Raw genomic sequence first — 8794 nt, 5'->3', positions numbered from 1 at the left:
AACCGCAACAGCTTGTACAAATGATCACAACCGCAACAGCTCAATGACAGGAGACTTCTTTCCAACCTTTGTCTCATCTGGTGACTTTAGGGATCTTTGTGTTGTTTGTTCTAAAGCTACAAATTGCTTGCCTGTAACCAAGGTTTTCACATAACAGATATTTTTCAAGTTTATATTCCGATTTAACTTCAACATAAACATCACATGAAGTCAAATCCCTGATTTCATTCCACCATTTTTAATTGTGCTGTTTCAAGTTTAAAATCCCCTTTTAGACACTGAACAACTGAGGAACTTTTTATGACAGAGTAATAACGACACCAAAAACATACAACACCAACTCCCCCCAAAACTTGGGACATTGTGTAAAATATGATTTAAACACAGAATGCACTTTTGAATGCAGATTTACAAATCTCATAAACCAATATTTTATTCTCAATAGAACATAGAAAACATGTCAAATGTGTAAACTGAGCTTAACTGGTCCGTCTGCAGTCCAGACCTTTGACCAAATGAAACATTTGGTGCATCATGAATTGAAAACATAACAAAGAACCAGGACATGGAACAGCTACAAGTCTATATCAGACAAGAATGGCCCAACATTCATTCCTCTGACGAACCTCCAACTTTTTAGAGACATGCTGCTAGCATCAAATATAAAGTTACCTTATTTCTTTCTTAAAATGGTACATTTAATATGTCCTCCATGTTCTACTGGCAATCAAATCAAATATTTTACAAATCATTGCATTTTGTTTTCAATTTACACTTTACACAAGATCCAAACTTTCTTGAAGTTGTATAAAGTTTGGTCACTGACTGCGACAAGACGGCATTAAAAGCATCTATTTGTATGATTTATCTCATTATTGAGATTATTATTATATATTATTCTATTTATTATTATCATCATTGTCACTATTACTACAAGGTTTCTACAAGTAAAATTTAAGACCTTTTAAGACTACTTTGAACAAAATTTAATGCCCATATCATGGTAAAAAAAAATTGACTCCCTAGAGTTTATGCATATTTATTTACTCCAATGCCTTGGTTCCTAACGTTCCAAGTCATTTCTCACTAGGGGCTGCAACGTCAGCGATAATTGGTTCCTAAATTCAATATAAATTGTCAGGTTGGACTGAATGGAACTGAGTACAATAACGTTACTTTCTTTGCAGCTTGGACATTTAACAGACATATTTAAACACAATACAGCCAACAAGTTTATGGCAACTAAACTTAAGACCTACCATATCAAATTTAATACCTTTAAAATACTTTAAGGTATTAAATGCAGATTTGTAAATTCAAAACTTAAGACTTTAAGACTCCGCGGGAACCCTGTATATTATTATGTTGAAATGATGCGCTGTCAGTCAAAAAGAAAAGAGGCATAAACTGCTGCAGGACTCTCTGACTCATTATGCCAGGTTTTATTGCTCTTCATAAACATTAAAAAGTTTTTTCTTCTCGTCTTGGTGTAATCCTTCAAAACATGTCAGTCAATTCAAAGGAGTCACAGAAGGTCAATATCTTCTGAGAAATTGTGTGTTTTTTTCCACAAAATTAGGCAAATCCCAGCTGAACACTAAATGACTCTGCCTTTTGTTGAGCAGACACACTGGAGTGTTTTTCTGTCACACTCACCTGTTTGTTGGCCAGAACCATCAATGGAAGGTCGGGGTTAGAGGTCAGCAGCTCATGTAAGTGTGTCTTGGCGAGGGGGAAACGCTCTGGGTCGGACGAGTCGACCACATAAACCAGACAGCAGAGCTTTGGATATGTACTTCTGCCAATAGGGGCGCAGTCCTTTACCTCCGACTGACAGAAAACACAGATTCAGTGAATAGTCTGCATCAGAAAAGTATTAACGTATAGAGAAATGATTAAGTCTGCAGTATTTACATAATTGTTTTATAGGCAGTTTCTCAGGTGAGTAATAAAGACAGTTAAAAAAAATGTTAAGGTTGCAACTATATTCAAGGAAAAGTAATCAAGCATTCATTTTGTCAATGAATTGATTGAATATGAGAACTGCTGTAAATTTAATAAAGTCCATAGCAACATATTTAAGCTGGCATTTATGTTTTGGAAATCTAAACCCTAAATATTGTCAGTTCATTATTAAATATGATACAGAAAAGCATTAAATATTCATATAAGTGATGATACAATTTTAAAAATGTTTTACACTTTACTTCAGGCCTTATTGATTATACTTTAGTGTAAACTTTCAAATAATGCAAAAATGGTTAAAATAAACCAACAACCACTCAAGAGAAAGGGGGAAAAAGTAAAATATGGCTGGAAGCAAATTTTAAAATAGAATAAATCTTTAGTATCACTGTCACAGGAACAATGAAATTCATTTAGCAGCTCTGTTCTGTTTAGCAGCAAAAGCGATTAGTGCAAAAAGGATTGTAAAAAAAACTACACAAAGCTCTAAAAAAAATGTAAGCATGGAAGCTGCAAGAAAATTAAATATACATACACAACTAAAGTACTGCAAAAACAACCGATATATACAGAAAGCTGACTCTATACTAGAGATAAGAAATATGTACAACAAATAAGGGTATATACAGATTATAAAGGATATATAAAAGGTAAGATTCAAAAAAAGGTGTATGGGTTGTCATTATTGTGAGTATTTTCTCTCTGGGTTACTGAGTTTATTAACAAGACAAAGTCAAAATGATCTTCAAGTGTCTTCCAGTGTGTTTATCTGACTGATTAATCTTTCACGTCTGTTCAGAGAAGTACTGACCAGATCCACGACAGGACCATCTGTTCTTCAGACTTACTTTCTAGGAACTCGATGTTCAGGTCCTCTCTGTTGATGGAGATGGCATGAAGGCCCTGCGTTGGCTTCACTTCCTGTTCAGTGCTGCTGAAGGAGAAGTGTGCAGCAGACTGGACTTACCGGCTCCGTCCAGACCCAGAACCAGCACCTGAGTCCCACGTGACTCCTCAGTCCTGGTCTATACACACAGATGAGTACTAAAGGCTGCTCAGAAAGTGATTTTTATAAAACACAGGTGTGTGTATCAAATGGCCATTTTATCTGGAAAAGCTTCGACCGTTCAAAAGGCTGCAGATCTTAGAAATGACTAAAATGGTTCGTCATTTAACAATATAATTTAATTTCAGTGCTAAATTATTGATGGACACCGTACTTTAGGTGACTAACATATTTTGGAGGGAATAAAAATATGGTCATGTTGACAGTGGTGAGCCGTTTGTGACTTCTCAAAATTATAGAATAGAATATCTTTATGTCATTGTAACAGGTACAACAAAATTAAAGGTGCCATCCAATCTGTACATCATACATAAACCTACTATAAAAATATATAGAGCTGCAAAGATTAAGTGAAGTTCTTGAATTTGATCAATAGAGAACTGGTTTGAGTAATTATTTAATGAAAAAAAAAAATTCAAAATTATTCGGTTGCTGAAATCTTTCCCGCTTTCTTAACATGTACTGTGTATTTGACAGGAAATTGAAATCATTATGTTGTGAAACAAAACAGACATTTTGCACTTTCCGAAACATTTTTTCCCAATTTTATATTTAATTAAGGAAACTAATCATCAGATAAATCAAACATGGCACAAACTAAACTTATCATTATCAAAGCTTTTGGCCATGAGTGTTTGTTGTATACATACAATTAACAATGTATATATTTTAGGGCTGCACGATTTTGGCAAAAAATAAAATCCTGATTTTTTTCCCCCTAAAACTCGATTTTTGATTTTGATTTTTGGGTAAAACTACAAAAAACAACAGAAGTTAGCATGTCGTTTTTGTGAGCAGCCCGCAATGCAAGCCACTGCTCTGACCTCAAATCTGTGATGGTATCACGTGATGAACCCACAGAGTTTTTTTTTTCTTCATTAAATCTTTATTGAATGAAGTAGAGTATACAAACAATGTATCAACAAAGAACATAACATAAGTTTGCCAGGGGAATACACTACAATAAATGTCATCAGAGCAAATACTTATTTTTTTTTTTTTTTATAGCCTTTTTGTTTCCAGATTTATCTAAGAGCTTTAAATAAAGTTCAACATCTTTTAAAAAAAAATGTTTGGTTTTGTGTTCCAGAACGTACATTTGTGAATGAAAAATTTTGCAAGATGAAATCGATTAATCATGCAGCCCTAATATATTTATGTGATTTTTGCTCATCTCTGTTTACTGCCCACTGATGTTGGGATCACATTAGTGTCACATAATAAATGTCTAATTTTTGTTTATCATTACATCTTCAATTCCTTGTTGGGACAGTAAATTACATCTCAATCTCAGTTGTTTTTTTCTTTTTGTTTTTTCCTGCAAATCCATTTAGTAGATGCATTTCAATAGTAATGCAATGCAACCAGTCTGTTTTAGTTCATATGTACTACATTTCCCAGAATGCCCTACAGCCAGCAAACGTTCATTTAGCTAGTTTGAAGCTGTTAATTTGTACAATGTGTAACATTTTCGAAACAAGGACGCTTTTAAGCAATAAATTACCTTCTAAATATAGTGAATTCTGGTTTATTTTGGTGAAATACTGGTTTGAACCGTGTCTCTACTCTTCTTTTGTCATTTCGGTAACATATTTAAAGTTTGAGGTGACAAGCAGCTACATGTTCAGTTTTATTTCATGTTTTCATAGTGAGACCAAAGACACTAAAACCAGGAAAACAAACCAACATGTTCCCACACAAACCCTGAACCCGTGTCCCAGAAGGTGTGTCCGGTAAAGTTACCGTTTTTTCCTCCGGTACTTTCTGTGGCTCCGCGGTGACAACAGGCTCCACTGCGGACACAACCACCGCCTCTTCGGCTACGTCCTCTCATTTCCCGTCTTCTGTCCCTTCTTTTTCTTCTCTACAGGGTTCAGTTTTCTTTTCCGCATCTGGCTCCTTCTCCCCGGAGACAACAGACGCGTATTTCCAGATCAAAGGCGAGTCCACCCGCGACCGCAACGGAGGCGCCGATGACACCGGCCGTTCTCAAACCGGACATGATGCTAAACCGTGAGCTAACCGATAAAGTCACCAACTACCACCGTTCATCTCCGCCTCCGCCATTATCCGAGTTTTAACGGGCATTTAGCTTTGGACGGTGCACCTCAACAAGTGGATTAACAGACAGGAAGTTCCCAGGAACTTCTTCAAACGGTACTTCCGGTCTGAAGTGTGCGGAGTTTGTTGATGCAGTGGAGCTTATGACCTCCAGAGGGAGACGAAAACCCAAATACTACTACTACTACTGCTACTAATATTAACCCTTTCATGCACGAATAATGAGAACCTTCATCAAAATTTTTTCCTGAGTGTTTTTATTCCTCTTTAGGCATGAAAAAAACAATGCGATTGAAAATTTTCTTCTGAAAAATAAATCTAAAACATAAATTAAATAAAAGAATATTAAAAAAAAAAAAAAATTTAAAAATACATAAAAAAAAACCAATAATGGAGAAAAAAAAAAAAAATCTTATGAACCTATTTTTCATGAAGTTGCAAAAATGACCACTCAGCTGGACACCACACGTTTAATTTTTGACACACAGAAACATGTATTTACTGATAAATTGTGTGAAAACTATGGGGAGGGCTTTATGTATTTTTAAATTTTTAAAAATATTTTTTATTTCATTTATTTTTTAGATTTATTTTTCAGAAGAAAATTTTCAATCGCATTGTTTTTTTCATGCCTAAAGAGGAATAAAAACACTCAGGAAACAATTTTGATGAAGGTTCTCATTATTCGTGCATGAAAGGGTTAATAAAGATATGTGTAAAAACAAAAAAAAAAAAAAAAAAAAAGAAAAGAACCACAAAATCCATGAATATACAAGAGAACAGCTGTAGAATAGCTGTCCACTGTAGTGACTACTGTGCATGAAAGGGTTAATAACACTGGTCAACAACAAATTTATTGTTTAAGTTTTTTGAGCTGATTTAGGATAATTTTGGTGTGCTGAATCCAAAAATCACATTAATTTTACTCGATCAGGTCAACTTTCTGAACTATGCTACATATTGGCTTTTTAACATTTTTGCTTACATTTATGGGCATTTTCACATCATATGATACAAAATTCTTTCATATTTCTTGCAATAAATGAGTTCTGAAGATTTTACTTTTGCCAATTTATGATTAATGGGGTTTTTTTAATATTACAGGTGAATGAAATGGCTTCGACTAGAACACAGGTGTCAAACATGCGGCCCGGGGGCCAAAACCGGCCTGCCAAAGGTTCCAATCTGGCCCGCAAGATGAATTTACAAAGTGCAAAATGCAAAAATTACCCTGAAGATATTAACAGTCAAGGGCATCAAACTCCAAAATAATAGCATAATAACCTAGAAATAATGACTCCAAAATTTTCTTCTTGGTTTAATGTGAGAAAAATTATATGATATTATGCCTATAAATAGGGCGACACCAATTTTTTCTCTTTGATTAATTGCAAAGAACATTAAATTCTGACATTCTTTGACAATAAAAATGTCAAGAACCTGAACAAATATGAACAACCTGGAAGGTCTAAAGAAAAATAAGTGTAATTTTAACAATATTCTGCCTGTTTTGTGCCTTGGTAGATCTGATCTGTAGTGCACATGTAGAAATCATAAGTTGAGGCATAATATTGATAAAATTGTACTTATTTTTCTTCCGAAATTTCACTTTCTTCCAGTTATTCACATCTTTTTTGTTTTGGATAGAAATAGTTTCATCATTTAATGTTATTTTTTGCACTAAAAATCTGGAGTTGTCATTGTTTATAGGCTATTATGTTATTATTTTACTGGTCCGCCCGCTGGAGATCAAATTGGGCTGAATGTGGCCCCTGAAAGAAAATGCGTTTGACACCATTGTACCTAACAGGAATCCTGTTAGAAAATGATTTTTTCTCTTAAAACCTATTTTGGGTGAGAACTATATAAAAAAAAAAAATCAACTGATAAAGTCACAAAAATGTCATCAATTTTGTGAGAAGATCAAATTTTTCAAAATCAAATTAGCAAAAAAACCTGACCTGATTGAGAAAACAAATGTCATTTTTGGATTTAGTGGTGCAAAATGGTCCTAATATAGTTGAAAAACCTAGACAACTTGCAAAAAACAGTTTTTTGTAACCCAGTGTAATGATAGCAGCTACATATGAACACTGGAAGATTTACAGAATAATGCACTACTGCCATTAACCCAGAGGTGTCAAACATGCAGTCCGGGGGCCAAATCCAGCCACCAAAGGGTCCAGTCTGGCCCATAGGATGAATTTGTGAAATACAAAAATTACACTGAAGATATTAATCATTTTAGTTCAGGTTCCACATACAGACCAATTTAATCTCAAGTGGGTCAGATCAGTAAAATACTACTATAAACACTCACAACTCCAAATTTTTCTTTGGAAATGTAAACATTTTCATGTCATTTTACTGTATTTACACTAAAACAAACTCATTTCACAAAAATGCGAATACCCTGAACAAATTTATGAACGTTTTGAAATGTCTGAAGTGCAAGTTTACCAATATTCTGCCTGTTATTAAATGTTTTGTGTATTTGTTGATCCACTGTGATCTGTAAATTGTGATTTACTTGTGTAAATGATAAACTGAGACATAATATTGTTAAAATTGCACTTAGTTTTCTTAAGAAATTTCAGTTTGTTCATGTTATTCACATTGTTTTAAAGGATTGTTGATTGATGTAAACATTTTCATCACAAAATTGGACTATTTTTTAAAGGTGCAGGAGACTTTCGTGACCAATTTTTCATCAGATCTGTAAAACCTCAGTCATAGCCTACGTATCACGAATCTGTAAGTCTTTCTGTGATTACTCGCCTGAATCTCTGCATTATGGTGAACAATTTCCAAGTGTCATCCACTATGAACAGTCCATGTGTTTACAAACAGAGCCAGGAGGTCACTGGGCATCTTTGGAATTTTGTTGCGACGTGCATTGTGGGAAGCAAAGGCTCGCACAGCCACCTGACTGGACAGGACGCGGAAATGGCAGGAGCCTCCCTTCCCTCTATGCATATTCCTCCACCGGTTTCCGCGTCGTGTTTGTTTTCATCCCATATAATACCATATGCTGTGCTGCTGCTGCTGCAGGCAGTAACGCGAACCTCCCTTTCCCACAATGCATGTCGTGACAAATTCAGAAGATGCCGAGTGACCTCCTGGTGCAGAATATAAACACTATGGACTGTTTATGGTGGATGACACTTAGAAACTGTTGACCGTAATGCAAGAGATTCATGTGAGTAATCACAGAAGGACTTAAAGATTTGTGACACTTAGGCTATGACTGAGGTTTTACAGATCTGATGAAAAATGAGTCACGAAAGTCTCCCGCACCTTTAAGCTCCTAATTATAGAGGAAAGTTTGGAGTTACATTATTTATATATTATGTTATTATTTTACTGGTCTGCCCAGTTCCAATCAAATTTGGCTTAATGGGCCCCTGAACTAAAATGAGTTTGACACCTTACATTAATATGAAACTATTTAAATATTTATAAATCACAACGTTCCACTCACAGATACATAAGGATGTGAAAATCACCTTAAATCAACTCACTGTAAAACATAAGTTTAAGTGATTAACTGAGGAACAAAACCGATTTACTAACTTCAATGAGTCAGACCAGCTGCTTCATGTTCACCTCCTAACTGACCCCCCCAGCTCTGGAGCAGTCAGGAGCCAGTTGTGATCCTTTTCTTGTCCTGAGTCACCCTGAGGTTCTTGTGGGTCCGAGCCC

General features: G+C 35.1%; 1 pseudogene; it reads right to left on the bottom strand.

Moving 5' to 3' along the window:
* Positions 1–1575: 1575 nt before the first annotated feature.
* Positions 1576–5180, bottom strand: LOC115426798 (ADP-ribosylation factor-like protein 9; annotated as a pseudogene).
* Positions 5181–8794: the final 3614 nt, after the last annotated feature.

This window comes from Sphaeramia orbicularis, chromosome 10 (genome assembly GCF_902148855.1).
Source record: "Sphaeramia orbicularis chromosome 10, fSphaOr1.1, whole genome shotgun sequence".
Classification (NCBI taxonomy): domain Eukaryota; kingdom Metazoa; phylum Chordata; class Actinopteri; order Kurtiformes; family Apogonidae; genus Sphaeramia; species Sphaeramia orbicularis.
This window is presented reverse-complemented; position numbering and strand designations above follow the sequence as displayed.